Here is a 19,713-nt window from a genome sequence, read left to right on the forward strand (position 1 = left end):
CTAACACATTCATCATCATCATCATCAATCGTATTTACTGAGCGCTTACTATGTGCAGAGCACTGTACTAAGCGCTTGGGAAGTACAAATTGGCAACATATAGAGACAGTCCCTACCCAACAGTGGGCTCACAGTCTAAAATTCATTCATTCATTCATTCATTCATTCATTCATTCATTCAGCGTGGCTCAGTGGAAGGAGCCTAGGCTTTGGAGTCAGAGGTCATGGGTCCAAACCCCAGCTCCGCCAATTGTCAGCTGTGTGACTCTGGGCAAGTCACTTCACTTCTCTGTGCCTCAGTTTCCTCATCTGTAAAATGGGGATTAAGACTGTGAGCACCCCGTGGGACAATCTGATCACCTTGTAACTTCTCCAGCGCTTAGAACAGTGCTTTGCACATAGTAAGTGCTTAATAAATGCCATTATTATTATTATTATTATTATTATTCAATCATATTTATTGAGTACTTTTGGTGCGCAGAGCACTGTACTAAGCACTTGGGAGAAGTCACTACAACAATAAACAGACACGCTCATCCCACAGAAGGGCAAAAGATTGCCACCTAAACGCCAAAGGGCCAACAACGTCAGGCTTTATTATTATCTGTAGTAGTAAAAATAATAAAATAATAACAATGATGGTATTTGCTGAGCGCTTAGCATGTGCCAGGCACTGTACTACAAGCAAACTGTGTTGGACACAGTCTCTGTCCCATGTGGGGCTCACAGTCTCAATCCCCATTTTAAGGATGAGGGAACCGAGGCCCAGGGAATTGAAGTGACTTTCCCAAGGTCACCCAGCAGACAGGTGGTGGGGCCGGGACTAGAACCCACAACCTTCTGACTTTCCATGCTATGCCATGCTGCTTCTCCATTACGTTCTCGCGCTCTTGGGTCGGAACCGAAGGCAGGCATCTTGTGTTCCCCTCTGCGACACAACCCGGTATTAATTTACCTTTTTCCCCCCACCTTTCGAGGAAAGCCGCGTCCAAGAAGCGTTGCGGAAGAGGCAGGATCCACAGGCTCTTGCGCCCCGAAGCCGAGCCAGGACGGCCCTTCTGCCAAGGAAGGGCCCAACTCGGGAGTCCTCCGTCCCAAGGACGACCCGGGGATGTGCTCTGATGGGAAAGGATCGGGTGGGGGCCGGATCACCCCCCGGCTCCCGTCACGTGTGGGCTGGACATCGGAGGAGAACGGACGCTCGAGAATCTTCCCGGCCGTGGCTCCGGCCTAGGAGGGCCGCCCCCCCATCCCTCGGGCCGGGCCCGTTATCAAAGCTTCCCACGGGACGTTTCCTTCTAGTATCGCCGGTTTGATCAGTAGGAAGGCCACGCGGGCAGGGGAGAGACACCATCCGCTGCGGCCGCCCCCGCTTCCCAACGCCTTTTTTGTTTCTTTCCGTGTTCTGAATCGAGGTCTCTTTTTTTGTTTCCCAGTAAAACAATGCACGCCTATCACTGAGCAGACTTTCCCGGTCGACTCGTCCCTCTCTGAAGGGGAGGGAAGAACGCACAGCCCCCAGTGCCCAGCGCATAGGCTCTGCCCGGGCCAGAAAAGTGCAATTCTCACGGCTGGCAAGAATCATCATGATAATAATAACAATTACAGCGCTTACTATGTGCCAAGCACTGTTCTAAAAAAACACACATCGGCAGCTTGAAGGCAAAGTATATGAGCCCATTGTTGAGTAGGGATTGTCTCTGTTGCTGAATTGTACTTTCCAAGCGCTTAGTACAGTAATCTGCACGCAGTAAGCGCTCAATAAATACGACAATGAATGAATACTCTGTCACCCAAACAGCCCTAGGGGAAATGCAAACGTTCATTTTTCAATGGTACTCTCATTCACTCATTCATTCAATCGTATTTATTGAGCACTTATTGTATGCAGAGCACTGTACTAAGCGCTTGGGAAGTCCAAGTTGGCAACATATAGAGACGGTCTCTACCCAACAGTGGGCTCACAGTCTAGAAGTCTACTTAATAATGATGGTATTCGTTAAGCATTTACCATGTGCCAGGCACTGTTCTAAGCACTGGGGTGAATACAAGTTAATTGGATTGGACACAATCCCTGTCCCACATGAGACTCACGGTCTTCATCCCCACTTTACAGATGAGGTAACTGAGGCCCAGAGAAGGGAAGTGAGTTGCCCAAGGTCGCACAGCAGACAAGTGGCGGAGTCGGGATTAGAACGCAGGTCGCTCTGATTCCCAGGCCCGGGCTCTATCCGCTAGGCCACGTTGCTTCTGGAAGAGGACAACCGCAGCAATATAGGGAGAGGGCGGGAATGACGGACCTAATAATTCCAGCAGGACTTAACAAACACCAAAAAAAAAAACCGAATCCTATTTATTGAGCCCTTGCTGTGAGCAGAGCACTGCACTAAGCGCTTGGGAGAGTATGATACAATAGAGTCAGTAGACGTGTTCCCTTCCCGCAATGAGATTTCGCGACTTCGGAGAAGCAGCGCGGCTCAGTGGAAAGAGCCCGGGCTTTGGAGTCAGAGATCATAGGTTCGAATCCCGGCTCCGCCACGTTTGCTGTGTGACCTTGGGTAAGTCACTTAACTTCTCTGAGCCTCAGTTACCTCATCTGTAAAATGGGGATTAAGACTGTGAGCCCCACATGGGACAACCTCATTACCTTGTTTCCCCCCCCGAGCGCTTAGAACAGTGCTTTGCACATAGTAAGCGGTTAACAAATGCCATTATTATTATTAGAGAAGGAGCGTGGCTTAGTGAAAAGAGCATGGGCTTTGGAGTCAGAGGTCACGGGTTCGAATCCCGACTCCGTCACATGTCTGCTATGTGACCTTGGGCAAGTCACTTCACTTCTCTGAGCCTCAGTTCCCTCATCTGTATAATGGGGATGAAGACTGTGAACCCCGCGTGGGCCAACCTGATCATCTTGTATCCCCCCAGCGCTTAGAACAGTGCTTTGCACATAGTAAGCGCTTAACAAATGCCATCATTATTATTATTATTTAGTGGGGGAAACAGATGTGAAAATGAATGACTGATAGGGACACGAGTCCTGGGGGGCTGAGGGAAGGCCTCTTGGGGGAGATGGGCTTTCAGTAAGGCTTTAGAGAAGCAGCGTGGCTCAGTGGAAAGAGCCTGGGCTTTGGAGACAGAGGTCATGGGTTCAAATCCCGGCACCGCCAATTGTCAGCTGTGTGACTTTGGGCAAGTCACTTCACTCCTCTGGGCCTCAGTTCCCTCATCTGTAAAATGGGGATTAAGATTGTGGGCCCCCCCCATGGGACAACATGATCACCTTGTAACCTCCCCAGCGCTTAGAACAGTGCTTTGCACATAGTAAGTGCTTAATAAATACCATTAAAAAAAAAGGCTTTGAAGAGGCAGAGAGAGGCGGTCTATCGCGGGACAACCTGATCACCTTGTAACCTCCCCAGGGCTTAGAACAGTGCTTTGCACATAGTAAGTGCTTAATAAATACCATTAAAAAAAAAGGCTTTGAAGAGGCGGAGAGAGGTGGTCTATCACGGGACAACCTGATCACCTTGTAACCTCCCCAGCGCTTAGAACAGTGCTTTGCACATAGTGAGTGCTAAATAAATACCATTAAAAAAAAAGGCTTTGAAGAGGCGGAGAGAGGTGGTCTATCGCAGGACAACTTGATCACCTTGTAACGTCCCCAGAGCTTAGAACAGTGCTTTGCACATAGTGAGTGCTTAATAAATACCATTAAAAAAAAAGGCTTTGAAGAGGCGGAGAGAGGTGGTCTATCGCGGGACAACCTGATCACCTTGTAACCTCCCCAGTGCTTAGAACAATGCTTTGCACATAGTAAGCACTTAATAAATACCATTTTAAAAAAAGGCTTTGAAGAGGCGGAGAGAGGTGGTCTATCAGATATGAAGAGGGAGGGCATCTATTGGGTATGAAGAGGGAGGGAATCTATCGGATAAGAAGAGGGAGGGCATTCCAGGCCAGAGGTACGATACGGGCCTCCTCTAGACTGGCGAAGTGAGTAGAACCCGGTCCTAGGAGTCAGAAGGCCATGGGTTCTAATCCCGGCTCTGCCATTTGTCTGCTGTGTGACCTTGGGCAAGTCACTTCACTTCTCTGGGCCTCAGTGACCTCGCCTGTAAAATGGGGATTGAGACTGTGAGCCTCACATGGGACAGGGACCATGTCCAACTGGATTTGTTTGTATCTACCCCAGCGCTTAGTACGGTGCCTGGCACATAGTAAGTGCTTAACAAATACCTCCCTTATTTTTACTGTTAAATTTGTCGTGGGCAAGGAATGTGTCTGTTCTAATAATAATAATAATAATAATGCATTTGATAAGGGCTTACTATGTACCAAGCACTGTTCTAAGCGCTGACGGGGGGACAAGGCAGTCAGGTTGTCCCATGTGGGGCTCACACTTTTAATCCCCATTTTCCAGATGAGGGAACTGAGGCCCTGAGAAGTGAAGTGACTTGCCCAAAGTCACACAGTTGACAAGTGGCGGAGCCGGGATTAGAATCCACGGCCTCTGACTCCCAAGCCCGTGCTCTTCTCACTGAGCCACGCTGCTCCTCTAGTGATCTATAGTACTCTCCCAAGTGCTTAGTACAGTGCTCTGCACACAGTGAGTGCTCCATAAATACGGTGACTGATTGACTGACTGTGGCGGGTGAGGGGTCCGTGGTGAGACAGAAGAGATCACGGTGTGGTGAGACGTTGTAGTAGAAAATCAGAGATAATAATAATAATGATGGTATTTGTTAAGCGCTTACTATGTGCAAAGCACTGTTCTAAGTGCTGGGGGGATACAAGGTGATCAGGTTGTCCCCCATGGGGCTCACTGTCTTAATCCCCATTTTACAGATGAGGGAACTGAGGCACAGAGAAGTTAAGTGACTAAGATAGGAGGTCTCTCAGGGTCATTCATTCATTCAATCGTATTTATTGAACGCTTACTGTGTGCAGAGCACTGTACTAAGCACTTGGGAAGTACAATCAATCAATCAATCAATCGTATTTATTGAGCGCTTACTATGTGCAGAGCACTGTACTAAGTGCTTGGGAAGTACAAATTGGCAACACATAGAGACAGTCCCTACCCAACAGTGGGCTCACAGTCTAAAAGGGGGAGACAGAGAACAGAACCAAACATACCAATAAAATAAAATAAATAGGATAGAAATGTACAAGTAAGATAAATAAATAAATAAATAAATAGAGTAATAAATATGTACAACCATATATACATATATACAGGTGCTGTGGGGAAGGGAAGGAGGTAAGATGGGGGGATGGAGAGGGGGACGAGGGGGAGAGGAAGGAAGGGGCTCAGTCTGGGAAGGCCTCCTGGAGGAGGTGAGCTCTCAGCAGGGCCTTGAGACACAAGTACAAGTTGGCAGGGTCACACTTGGAGAGTTTCCAGTCGTCTACCAGTCTCAGCTACGGGAGGGAGAATCAAGCAGAGGCCTGTCCATCCCACTCCTAGCTTGGGCAGTGGCTAGCGAGTGGAGGACAATCTACTCCACAAGTCAAAACTCACCCGTGCTGGGCAGCAGCGGCCCGGGAGAGAGTCGAGGGTGGAGACTCGGGTTTAATGCACGGAAGGAGGTAATGGTCAACCGCTTCTGGACTTCTCCCGAGAAAACTCTACGGATCCACTACCGGAACGATGGCAGACGGAGTTGGGGCATTCTGGGAGAGATGGATCCACGCCGGCGCTAAGGGTCGGAGATGACTGGACAGCACAAGACAACCACGACAAGGTAGGAGGGGGGTGAGCTAGACTGGGAGCTCCTTGTGGGCAGGGAATGTGTCCGGTTATTGTTGCGTTGTACTCTCCCAGAGATGGACCCACGCCGTCGCTAAGGGTCGGAGATGACTGGACAGCACAAGACAACGACGACAAGGTAGGAGGGGGGTGAGCTCGATTGGGAGCTCCTTGTGGGCAGGGAATGTGTCCGGTTATTGTTGCGTTGTACTCTCCCAAACGCTTAGTACAGTGCTGTGCAAACAGTAACCGCTCAATAAATACTATCCGAAGCACTCAGTACACAGCTCCGTACAAAATAAGCCCACCATGAATATAATTGATCCATCATTTTGTACGTAGTGCTTTTAAAGTTCCTTCAAGAGTTCCCATCATTTATTTCATTTTTTCCTCCCCACATCCCTGTGCCATAAGGAGAAGCGGAGATCATCCACTCCAGTTTACCAGTGGGGAAACCGGGCCCCTTCCTTCCTCTCCCCCTCGTCCCCCTCTCCATCCCCCCCATCTTACCTCCTTCCCTTCCCCACAGCACCTATATATATGGATATATGTTTGTACATATTTATTACTCTATTTATTTATTTATTTTACTTGTACATATCTATCCTATTTATTTTATTTTGTTAGTATGTTTGGTTTTGTTCTCTGTCTCCCCTTTTAGACTGTGAGCCCACTGTTGGGTAGAGACTGTCTCTATATGTTGCCAATTTGTACTTCCCAAGCGCTTAGTACAGTGCTCTGCACATAGTAAGCGCTCAATAAATACAATTGATGATGATGATGAGAGAGGTTAAGCGACGTCCCCGAGGTCACACAGAGGGTGGTGGCAGGGCTGGAACCCGGATTCTGACCCCCGCCCGGTCCCACGCTCTTCCCGCCGGGCCACACGAGAAGCAGCGTGGCTTAGTGGATCGAGCCCACACCTGGGAGTCTCAAGGACCTGGGTTCTAATCCTGGCTCCGCCGCATGTCTGCTGTGTCACCGTGGGCCAGTCATTTCACTTCTCTGGGCCTCGGATCCCTCATCTGGAAAACGGGGATTAAGAGTGTGAGCCCCATGAGGGACAGGGACTGTGTCCAACCTGATTAGCTTGTATCTGCTCCAGTGCTTAAAACAGCCCCTGGCACAAAGTAGGCACTTAACAAGTACCACAATTATTATTATTTTTAGCATTACTGTAGAATCATGACAGTGTCAGGGCAAACCGGCTGAATGGGCCGAGATATTTATGGGGTGATGGTGGGCAAAAATACCAATGTGCTACTGGTGGCCACTGAATTGAATCCCGGGTGCAGGGACCCGGGGGGAGTTGCACAGGGAGTGCGGCCTAATGGATAGAGCCTGGGCTGGCCGTCAGAAGGTCAAGGCTTCTAAACCCAGCTCCGCCATTTGTCTGTTGTGTGCCCTTGGGCAAGCCACTTTACTTCCCTAGGCCTCAATTACCTCATCTGTAATATGGGGATTAAGACTGTGAGCCATTCGTGGGACAACCTGATCACCTCGTATCCCCCTCCATCACTTAAAACAGTGCTTTTCACACAGTAAACTTTTAGACTGTGAGCCCACTGTTGGGTAGGGACTGTCTCTATATGTTGCCAATTTGTACTTCCCAAGCGCTTAGTACAGTGCTCTGCACATAGTAAGCGCTCAATAAATACGATTGATGATGATGATAGTAAACGCTTAACAAATGCCATCATCATTATTATTATTATTCTCTGGGCCTCAGTGAGTAAAATGAGGCCTTCAGACTGGGAGTCCCACATGGGACAGGGTCTGTGGCCACTGCTTGTATCCATCCCAGCGCTTAGTACAGTGCCTGACCCATAGTCAGCGCTTAAACAATACCATCATAATTATTATTGGGGATGGTTTCCAAGAGGAAGGGTCGTGAGAGGTTTTGGTCCAGATCAGTGAGGAGTGACGGCCCGGAGTGACTTTGGTTGCCGCCCCCTGAGCCTCATTTGCACTAGAAAGCAGTAGAAAGCCCTGTGGCCACTGCCCTGGTGGCCCACTGAAGAGGAAGTGTGACCGCATTCCTCTCCGCTACCTTGTCCAGAACACAGTGAGCTCACAGCCTGACTGACCCTGTGCTATTTATTTATTTTTTTTACGGACCAGAATAACCAATTCCTAGAAAGTCGATGTTTCCTGGGGTTGGTGTTCAGTGAAGGAGACCTTGTGTGGATTCTGTAATTCGCTGGGGGGACTTTAAGGGGCAGTGGAATGCCACTGATTGACCTCTTCTTCTTCGTGATAATAATGATATTATTGTTAATAAAGTAATAATAATTATAATAACTAATAATTATGGTATCTGTTAAGCACTTACTATGTGCCGGGCACTATACAAAGCGCTGGGGTGGATGTAAACAAATGGAGTTGGACACAGTCCCTATCCCACATGGGGTTCACAGTCTTGATCCCCATTTTACAGATGAGGGAACTGAGGCACAGAGGAGAGAAGTGACTTGACTAATAAATACGATTGAATAATAATAATAAGATTGAATGAATTATCCACTGGGACAGGCTGCTTCTCTCCCGTCAGCCGTCCTGCGATCCCAATCTTTTATATTTTCACAATCATTGGGAGCATTTCTGTCCCTAACTTATAGATTTGACTTGGTCCTCCTGTCTGTAATGTAGTGTTGGGTTTGGGGAGGTTTTTATGGTATATGGTAACTGGTTACTACGTGCCAGGCACTACACTAAATGCTAGGGTTGATGATAATAATAATAATAATAATAATAATGGTATTTGTTAAGTGCTTCCGGCTCAGTGGAAAGAGCCCAGGCTTTGGAGTCAGGGGTCATGGGTTCGAATCCCAGCTCTGCCAACTGTCAGCTGTGTGATTTTGGGCAAGTCACTTCACTTCTCTGGGCCTCAGTTCCCTCATCTGTAAAATGGGGATTAAGACTGTGAGCCCCCCCGTGGGACAACCTGATCTCCTTGTAACCTCCCCAGTGCTTAGAACAGTGCTTTGCACATAGTAAGTGCTTAATAAATGCCATCATTATTATTATTATTATTATTCTAGCAGGTAAACAGGTTGGACGTAATCCACGTCCCACAGGGGGCTCACAGTCTTCATCCCCATTTTACAAATGAGGAAACTGAGACACAGAGAAGGGAAGCAAGTGATTTGCCCAAGGTCACCGTGCGGACAAGTGGAAGAACCAGGATTAGAATCCAGGTCCTCCCAGGCCCGTGCCCTATTTACTTGGCCACGCTGCTTCTCTGGGATTGGGGTTGGATTCCTCGGCTTTCCCTCACCCCGCTTTCCGATCCCATAAACCCCGTCTCCTTCCTGGAAGGAGGAGCCTTCCCTGGGGGGCGGGGAAGAGGGAGAGAGGTCTGAGCCCCTTTTCTCCCTGGAAGCCGAAGCGTGGCTTGTTTCCTGGAACATTGGCAGGGAGATCATCACCTGCCCACGGCCTTGCCAAAATGATGATAATGATGCTATTTATTAAAGGATTACTAATTACCAACCTCTGTGCTAAGCGCTGGGTTAAGTACGAGACCATCAGGATAGGGACATTGCCTTATAAAGGGGCTCAAAACCGAAGTTTAGCAAGTTACTCCGTGAAAATATAAGTATAATAGTAATAATTAATAACAGTTATGGTATTTGTTAAGCGTTTACTATGTGCCAGGCACTGCACGAAACGCTGAAACTCCATGAAAATATGAGTATAATAGTAACAATTAATAATAATTATGGTATTTGTTAAGTGCTTACTATGTGCCAGGCACTGCACAAAACGCTGAAACTCCATGAATATGTGAGTATAATAGTAACAATTAATAATAATTATGGTATTTGTTAAGCATTTACTAGTGCCAGGCACTGCACGAAACGCTGAAACTCCGTGAAAATATGAGTATAATAGTAACAATTAATAATAATTATGGTATTTGTTAAGCGTTTACTATGCACCAGGCACCGCACGAAATGCTGAAACTCCATGAAAATATGAGTATAATAGTAACAATTAATAATAATTATGACATTTGTTAAGCGCTTACTATGTGCCAGGCATTGCACAAAACTCTGGAGTAGATACAAGATAATCAAGTTGGACACAGTCCCTGTCCCACTTGGAGCTCACAATCTTAATCCCCATTTTACAGATGAGGGAACTGAGGCACAGAGAACTGAAATGACTTGCTCAAGGTCACACATCAGACAAGTGGCGAAGCTGGGGTTATTCATTCATTCATTCATTCAACTGTACTGATTGAGCACTTACTGCGTGCAGAACACTGTACTAAGTGCTTGAAAAGTACAATTCAGCAACAAAGAGAGACAATCCCTGCCCACACCGGGTTTACAGTCCACAGGGGAGGATTAGAACCGATGACCTTCTGATTCTCAGGCCTATGCACTGTCACGCTGCGTCTCTACGTTTATAATAATAATAATAATGGCATTTATTAAGCACTTAATATCTGCAAAGCACTGTTCTAAGCACTGGGGAGGTTACAAGGTGATCAGGTTGTCCCATGGGGGGCTCACAGTCTTAATCCCCATTTTCCAGATGAGGGAACTGAGGCCCAGAGAAGTGAAGTGACTTGCCCAAAGTCCCACGGCTGACAATTGGCGGAGCCAGGATTCGAATCCATGACCTCTGACTCCAAAGCCCGGGCTCTTTCCACTGAGCCACGCTGCTTCTCTCTGTGAGACGGGAGGCAGCCTGTCTGAATGGAAAGTGCCCGGGCCTGGGAATCAGAGGACCCGGGTTCTAATCCCAGCTCTGGGTTCTAATCCCAGCTCTGCCACCTGTCTGCTGTGTGACCTTGGGCAAATCACTTCACTTCTCTCAGCCTCAGTTCCCTCATTTGCAAAATGGGGCTTCAAAACCTCTTCTCCCTCCTACTTGGACTGTGAGTCCCATGTGGAACCTGATTGTCATATATCTACCCCAGTTTTAGCAGCATGTTCTGCTTACAATAAATATTTTACAAAAACGACAATTATTATTATTAGAAAAGACGCACGCGCGCGCGCGCACACACATGCAAACCTGATCCTAGAGTTCACTTCCCTCTCCCACAAACAGTCCCCCTCCAAAAGCCGTGGGGCTCTATATAATAATAATAATAATAATAATAATGGCATTTATTAAGCGCTTACTATGTGCAAAGCACTGTTCTAAGCACTGGGGAGGTTACAGGGTGATCAGGTTGTCCCACAGGGGGCTTACAGTCTTATTCCCCATTTTACAGATGAGGTAACTGAGGCCCAGAGAAGTTAAGTGACTTGCCCGAAGTCCCACAGCTGACAATTGGCAGAGCTGGGATTTGAACCCATGACCTCTGACTCCAAAGACTGGGCTCTTTCCACTGAGCCACGCTGCTCGTCTGTCACCTCTCGACTGTAAAGCCCGTTGTCGGTAGGAAATGTTTCTGTTCTACGGCCTTCCTGGATTCTCCCAAGCGCTTAGTACAGGGCTCTGCACACAGTAAGTGCTCAGTAAATCCCATCTAGACTGAAAGTTCGCTGTGGGCAGGGAATGTGTCTGTTCTATTGTCCCCTCCCGGGTGTTCAGTCCAGTGCTCGGCATGCGGCGAGCGCTCTATAAACAGGATGGACTGATCGATCGAGACCCGTCTCCCCGGGAGCTTTACCGCACGCCAGACTCGCCGGGAAAACTTGGCTCCGCGACCATTTCCAAGTTGGTTTCTCTTCCCGTCGGCTTTTTCGCCCGCTGCGTAAACCGAGAATATCAGCTCAACTGCCCCCGGCCGTTCACACATTCTAGCCGAGGCCTGCTCCTGGGGCAGGCGACGACGACCCCGTCCCTTCCCCCGGAGAGGGCCAAGGGCTTGGAAATCGCCCCGACCCCGGGCACGGAATCTGGGAATCCGTCCTCCTTACCGAACGCGGTGATGTCCAGCCGGCCTCGGCTCGGAGGCATGGTGACGGGCCCCCTCAACCGCCCCCGGCCTGCCCCGGCCGTTCACACATTCTAGCCAAGGCCTGCTCCTGGGGCAGGCGACGACAACCCCGTCCCTTCCCCCGGAGAGGGCCAAGTGCTTGGAAATCGCCCCGACCCCGGGCCGGGAATCTGGGAATCCGTCCTCCTTACCGAACGCGGTGATGTCCAGCCGGCCTCGGCTCGGAGGCATGGTGACGGGCCCCCGGATCTGCGCCTCGGCTCTCAGCCCATATTTCCTGATTTGTGGCGCGGGGACTGTCATTAAGGCAGCCCGTCGGGAGGAATGCGGCCCCAGCGTGGCCACACTTCAATCCACCTTTCATCTACTGGGGCAAAACAACAATACGGAGAAACTGGTAGAGCAGGTGCGGCCGCTCTCCTCTTTCTCCAGCGGGGCCTGACTAATCGGCAGGCCCGGGACCCGGATCAGGCCTTCCACGGGACGCCCAGTTCCGGGCGGCCGAGGAGGAGGGGGGAACCTCGGTCTCCCCGGGACCACGATACCCGTCGGGTGGGTTGGTTTCTCGGACGTTCGGCCAACCGCCGTTACGTACTAAGCGACCGCTGTGCTCTTGACACTGTGCTGAGCGCCGGCGTAGGGGTGAGAGCCCGGGTCTGGGAATTAGAAGGTCATGGGCTCTGCCTCTTCTCCACCCTTTTAGACTGTGAGCCCACTGTTGGGTAGGGACTGTCTCTATAGGTTGCCAATTTCTACTTCCCAAGCGCTTAGTACAGTGCTCTGCACATAGTAAGCGCTCAATAAATACGATTGATGATGATGATGATGCTGGGAGACCCTGGGCAAGTCACTTCACTTCTCTGGGCCTCAGTTCCCCCACCTGGAAAATGGGGATTGAGACTGTGAGCCCCAAATGGACAGGGACTGTGTCCAACCCAATCCACCCCAGCTCTTAGAACAGTGCCTGGCACACAGTAGGTGCATAACAAATTCTGTTATTACTAATTAATCAATCAATCAATCGTATTTATCGAGCGCTTACTGTGTGCCGAGCACTGTACTAAGCGCTTGGGAAGTACAAGTTGGCAACATATAGAGACAGTCCCTACCCAACAGTGGGCTCACAGTCTAAAAGGGGGAGACAGAGAACAAAACCAAACGTACTAAGAAAATAAAATAGAATAGATATGAACAAGTAAAATAAATAGAGTAATAAATATGTACAAACATATATACAGGTGCTGTGAGGAAGGGAAGGAGGGAATAATTTCATAATTATTATGAAAACGGCATTGGAAGCTATGACCCCAGCCCACAACGGGCTTATGGTCTACAAAGACGACGGGTCTGGATTTCTCCGAGCTTTTTTTGTTTTATGGTATTTGTTAGGCGCTTACCTCATGCCAGGCACTGTACTAAGCACCGGGGTGGGTACAAGATACTAAGACTGTGAGCCACACATGGGGCAGGGACCGTGTCCAACCCCATTTGCTTGTATCCACCCTGGCACATAGTAAGCACTTCACGAATACCACAATGATTATTATTTAGTCTTATTACAAGATAATCGGGTTGGGTAGGGACTGTCTCTATATGTTGCCAACTTGTACTTCCCAAGCGCTTAGTACAGTGCTCTGCACACAGTAAGTGCTCAATAAATACGATTGATGATGATGACACAGTCCCTATCCCACACGGGGCTCAAAGTCTTAACCCCGTGACAGCTAAGGAAACTGAGGACCAGGGAAGTGAGGTCACTTGCCCGAGATCATACAACAGACAAGTGGCAGAGGCAGGATTAGAATCCAGATCCACCTGACTCCAAGGCCCGGGCTCTATCCACTAGACCACCCTACCTCTCTATCACTAACTCTTCCATCTGTCTGCTGGGGACTGCAAAAGCCCCGCTTAAAATCAATCAATCAATCAATCGTATTTATTGAGCGCTTACTGTGCGCAGAGCACTGTACTAAGCGCTTGGGAAGTACAAGTTGGCAACATAATCGGCTCGGGACTCCAGCCGAACCAGCGATCGCGTTATTCGACGGCTCTTAATCAGCGGAACCGAGCTGGAAATGACCGCTTTTTTTTATTGCTATTTGTTAAGTGCTTACTATGTGCCAGGCGCTGTTCTAAGTGCGGAGATAGATACAAGTTAATTAGGTAATTAGGTTGTCCCACGGGGGGCTCACAGTCTTAATCCCCATTTGACAGATGAGGTAACTGAGGCCCAGAGAAGTTAAGTGACTTGCCCAAAGTCACACAGCCGACAATTGGCTCTGCACACAGTAAGTGCTCAATAAATACGACTGATTGACTGACTGATTAAATAAGCTCACTGCGGGCAGGGAATGTGTCCGTTTATTGTTATTCTAGACTGTGAGCCCGTTCTAGCCTGTGAGCCCATTGTTGGTAGGGACCGTCTCTATATGTTGCCAACTTGTACTTCCCAAGCGCTTAGTACAGTGCTCTGCACACAGTAAGCGAGAAGCAGAGTGGTTCAGTGGAAAGAGCCCGGGCTTTGGAGTCAGAGGTCATGGGTTCAAATCCCGGCTCTGCCACTTGTCAGCTGTGTGACTTCGGGCAAGTCACTTCACTTCTCTGTGCCTCAGTTACCTCATCTGTAAAATGGGGATTAAGACTGTGAGCCCCCCGTGGGACAACCTGATCACCCTGTAACCTCTCCAGCGCTTAGAACAGTGCTTTGCACATGGTGAGAGTTTAATAAATGCCATCATTATTATTATTAATAAATACGATTGAATGAATGAATGAGTGAGCCCCCCGATCTTCACATCCATCCTGGAAAGGGGGATGGGGCGGCCCCGTGTGTGTCTGTCGGTCTACATGTGTGTGCACGCGTGTGCATCCTCTGGAGGGGGGCCGGGCCACCGTGGGAAGCCCCCACCTCACTCTGGATGCCAGGGAAAGGTGGGGGGCCGCCCTGCTTGGAATGCGGGAACAGGGTGGGGGGGAATCAGGATTGGAAGCAGGGAACTGGGGGGACTCGAGGGGAACCCATCCCACCCCAATCCCTCCCCAGGGGGGACTGGACAGGTGCGCTCCAGGGCCCACGTACCGGACCCCTAGGCCCCAAATGTGGGGCCCTCTCTATATGTCTATATGTTTGCACCTATTTTATTTTTATTTTATTTTATTTTATTTTATTTTATTATTTTATTTTATTTTTTATTATTTATTTTATTATTTATTTTATTTTATTTTATTTTATTTTATTTTTATTTTATTTCATTTCATTTTATTTTATTTTATTTTATTTTATTTTATTTTATTAATATGCTTTGTTTTGTTCTCTGTCTCCCCGTTCTAGACTGTGAGCCCACTGTTGGGTAGGGACCGCCTCTAGATGTTGCCGACTTGTACCTCCCAAGCGCTTAGTCTAGTGCTCTGCACACAGTAAGCGCTCAATAAATACGATTGAATGAATGAATGAATGCCCTACATAGCAACTGAAATTACATTTTGAAAGGCGGTGACTTGAGTACCGATGAGGAATATTCTGGAATGCGAAGTCCCGGATTCTTGCTCCATCTTAAAACAAACAAACACACACACACACACACACACACACACACACACACACACACACACACACACATTTTCATTGGAGAGAAGGGGAAAAAACAAACAAAAAAGGGTGATCTGGTATAATGCAATAGATTCAGCACAGAGGAATGTACAATGACAGCATTTACATATACAGCTTGGCTCAGTGGAAAGAGCACGGGCTTTGGAGTCAGAGGTCATGGGTTCAAATCCCAGCTCCCCCACATGTCTGCTGTGTGACCTTGGGCAAGTCACAACTTCTCTGGGCCTCCGTTCCCTCATCTGTAAAATGGGGATGAGGCCTGTGAGCTCCGCGTGGGACAACCTGATCACCTCGTAACCTCCCCAGAACTTAGAACAGTGCTTTGCACATAGTAAGCACTTAATAAATGCCATTATTATTATTATTATTATTATTTACAGATGAGGTAACTGAGGCCCAGAGAAGTTAAGTGACAAGCCTTAATAAATGCCATTAGTAAGCGCTTAATAAATGCCATTATCATTATTATTATTATTATATACTTAAGGTATACATACATTAGAAGCAGTGTGGCCTAGTGGATAGAGCATGAGCTTAGAGTCAGAAGGACCCGGGTTCTAATCCCACCTCTGCCACTGTCTGCTGTGTGACCTTGGGCAAGTCACTTCGCTTCTCTGGGCCTCAGTTACTTCATCTGTAAAATGGGGATTAAGACCGTGAGTCCCATGTGGGACACAGACTGTTTCCAATTCCTTTATTGTATCAACCCCAGTGCTAAGAACAGTGCTTGGAACTCAGTAAGCGCTTAACAAACACCATTAAAAAACAAAAAACAAAAAAAACCTCACGTCGTCGTATCAAAAACAATGCTATTCCCGCTTAACAATACTGACGGTAAACAGGTCCTATTTGCCACATGCTTATTAACGAGCGGAATATCATCCACCCGAAAATATAAGCTGTGCTCCTAAAATATTGTAAGACGACAAGATGGTTGTTGGAGTCATTTCAAGTGCTCCTGACTGTCGGAAAATTCATCTTTGCATTTGCCGGCATCTTAGATGGAATCTGTCGAGCAGACTGTGTTGCTAGAACACGGGAGAAAATTTGGTCAGTTGTCTTTGTGGAGTTGCGAGTTTGGTTTCTAAAAATAATCCTTCATCAAAGTTTACACTGTATAGTTAGATTCCCCATGCCCTTTATACTGTAAGTTTGTGGTGGGCAGGGAAGGTGTCTGTTTATTGTTCATTCATTCATTTATTCAGTCACATTTATGGAGCGCTTACTGTGTGCAGAGCACTGTACTAAGCGCTTGGGAGAGTACGATACAACAATAAAAGGACTCATTCCCCACCCACAACGAGCTTATAGTCTCTCCATCCCCCCATCTTACCTCCTTCCCTTCCCCACAGCACCTGTATATATGTATATATGTTTGTACATATTTATTACTCTATTTATTTATTTATTTATTTTACTTGTACATATCTATTCTATTTATTTTATTTTGTTAGTATGTTTGGTTTTGTTCTCTGTCTCCCCCTTTCAGACTGTGAGCCCACTGTTGGGTAGGGACTGTCTCTATATGTTGCCAATTTGTACTTCCCAAGCGCTTAGTACAGTGCTCTGCACATAGTAAGCGCTCAATAAATACGATTGATGATGATAGGCGGGGGGAGACAGACATCAATACAAATAAATACTATTCAATAATGTAATAATAATACAGTATGGTTGCATTGCACTCTCCCAAGCGCTTGGTGCAGCGCTCTGCACGCAGTAAGTGCTCAATAAATACGGCTGAATGAATGAATTTCAAAAACAGGCTCAGAGAATAATTCTACAATTCAGTTAGGTTACAGCTTTAAAGTATAAAAAAAATCACTTTATAAAGTTTTGTTTTTCTTGCGTGGCAAGCTCAACATGCGGTTGTCCTTCCTTCTCTGGCACCGTCAGAACCAGTTTTATTCTTTCGGTTCAGACTTCCCAAAGCCACGGTCCAGGGAAACACGCGGGGGACTTTCCGAAGGAGAAAGGAATGGGAGTCGTCGAGTCCGCGCCGGCACAGTGAATCCAGAGATTCCTCCTGCCTCTGATTCCAGAATTGTTTTCATTTTGCTTTGCCAGGGGCCCTTGGGCGTTCCTGGGGCTTGATGCTTTTTTTTGGATGGTGTTTGTTGAGTGCTTACTCTAGGACAAACACTGTTCTAAGCACTGGGGTGGATGTGCGTTAATTAGACTGGATACAGTCCCTGTTCCACGCGGGGCTCGCAGTTTCAGTAGGAGGGAGACTGGGTGTTGAATTGCCATTCTGCAGCTGAGGAAACTGAGGCAAAGAGAAGCGAAGTGATTTGCCCAAGGTCACACAAATACTATATTAATGTCTGTCTCCTCCTCTAGCCTCTAAGCTTGTTGTGGGCAGGAAATGTGTCCATTGTGATATTCCACCGTGGCTTAGTGGAAAGAGCCTGGGCTCAGCCATTTATCAGCTGTGTGACCTTGGGCAAGTCACTTAACTTCTCTGTGCCTCAGTTACACACAGAGAACTGAGTAACTCTTTTCACAACCGAACAGAGAACAATCTGTGAAATGGGGATTAAGACTGTGAACCCCACTTGGGACAACCTGATTACCTTGTATCTACCCCAGCGCTTAGAACGGTGCTTGGCACATAATAAGCGCTTGACAAATACCATAATAATAATAATAATGGCATTTGTTAAGCGCTTACTGTGTGCAAAGCACTGTTCTAAGCGCTGGGGGGGATACAATGTGATCAAGTTGTCCTACATGGGGCTCACAGTCTTAATCCCCATTTTTACAGATGAGGTAACTGAGGCTCAGAGAAGTTAAGTGACTTGCCCAAGGTCACACAGCAGACTTGTGGTGGAGCCGGGATTCGAACCCATGCCCTCTGACTCCAAAGCCCAGGCTCTTTCCACTGAGCCACGGTGCTTCCCATCATCATCATCATCATCATCATCAAATCAAATCAAATACCATCATCATCATCACTTAGTGCAGTGCTTTGTACCCAAGTTAAGCGCCCAATAAATACCACTGAATGAATGCATGAATGAATGAATGAATAGTGAAGTTGGGATTCCAACCCAGATCCTTTAGCTGCGAGGCCCGAGCTTTATTCACTAGGCCTTGCTACTTCCCTAACTTAACCTGGGCTTCAGAGGAAAAAAAAAATCACTAAGTTATCTGCAAGTAGGTGACTACCCTTGGTTGCATTTATTAAAATAGTTATATAAGTATGAAAATGTGATATTTTGAAAGATGGTATTTTCTCCCTGTCAATTACATTACGGGGGTGAGATTAGCCTGAGATGGGAAATTCCAGTTTGGGCTCCTAATTCTCCATGAAGCTGAACCAGATTTTCTTGGCTTGCCCTAAAATGCCCAGTTAGAGGTGGGAAATTAGAGTGCAGTTAAAATGCAGTTGATGCATTTGAATAATAATAATAATAATAATGGCATTTATTAAGCACTTACTATGTGTAAAGCACTGTTCTAAGCACTGGGGAGGTTACAGGGTGATCAGGTTGTCCCATGGGGGGCTCACAGTCTTAATCCCCACTTTCCAGATGAGGTAACTGAGGCCCAGAGAAGTGAAGTGACTTGTCCAAAGTCACACAGCTGACAATTGGTGGAGCCAGGATTTGAACCCATGACCTCTGACTCCAAAGCCCATCCTCTTCCCACTGAGCCACGCTGCTTCCCGAGTTAAAATGCAGTTGGGGTGGGCAGTTAAAATGCCCAGTTGGAGCATTAGGGGGAGGTGATTCACCATTCAGACCCCCTGAGGCCGGAATAAATAAATGATGTGGGAAACTGACAGGAGCGGTGACATATTGAATATAATAATAATAATGGTACTTATTAAGCGCTTACTATGTGCAAAGCACTGTTCTAAGAGCTGGGGAGGTTACAAGGTGATCAGGTTGTCCAAGCACTGTTCTAAGAGCTGGGGAGGTTACAAGGTGATCAGGTTGTCCCTCGGGGGGCTCACGGTCTTCATGCCCACTTTACAGATGAGGTCACTGAGGCATAGAGAAGTGAAGCGACCCGCCCAAAGTCACCCAGCTGACAATTGGCGGAGCCGGGATTTGAACCCGTGATCTCTGACTCCAAAGCCCGGGCTCTTTCCACTGAGCCACGCTGCTTCTCCACCCCAGTACTTAGTACACTGCCTGGCACCCAGGTCTAGCCCAAGGTCTCCCAGCAGACAGATGGCGGAGCGGGGGTAATAATAATAATAATATAAACTATAATGGTATTTGTTAAGTGCTATGTACCAAGCAATGTTCTAATAATAATAATAATAATAATAATAATAATAATAATAATGGGTTGAATGGGGAAGATGAGTCGAAGATGACGCCCAGGTTATGGGCTTGTGAGACGGGAAGGACGGCGGGGCCGTCTACAGTGATGGGAAAGTCAGGGGGAGGACAGGGTTTGGGTGGGAAAATGAGGAGTTCTGCTTGGGATGTTTTAAGTTTG

At 47.5% G+C, this 19,713-nt stretch overlaps 1 protein-coding gene across 3 annotated transcripts in view; it reads right to left on the bottom strand.

Annotated features, from left to right (window-relative positions):
- The window catches only part of NCOA2 (nuclear receptor coactivator 2), a 207,794-nt gene that overhangs the window by 155,654 nt on the left and 32,427 nt on the right, over positions 1 to 19,713 (bottom strand). The window contains exon 1 of one of the 3 annotated variants that reach the window (XM_038766427.1): positions 11,632 to 11,671. The exons of 1 other annotated variant lie outside the window; for it this stretch is intronic. The gene's annotated coding sequence lies outside the window, so the exon portion shown is untranslated. Of the gene's footprint in view, positions 1 to 955; positions 1,034 to 11,631; positions 11,672 to 19,713 lie in introns of those variants that run through there. One more of the 3 variants, XM_038766426.1, reaches the window with a different exon arrangement.

The sequence above is a fragment of the Tachyglossus aculeatus genome, chromosome 25 (genome assembly GCF_015852505.1).
Source record: "Tachyglossus aculeatus isolate mTacAcu1 chromosome 25, mTacAcu1.pri, whole genome shotgun sequence".
Taxonomy (NCBI): domain Eukaryota; kingdom Metazoa; phylum Chordata; class Mammalia; order Monotremata; family Tachyglossidae; genus Tachyglossus; species Tachyglossus aculeatus.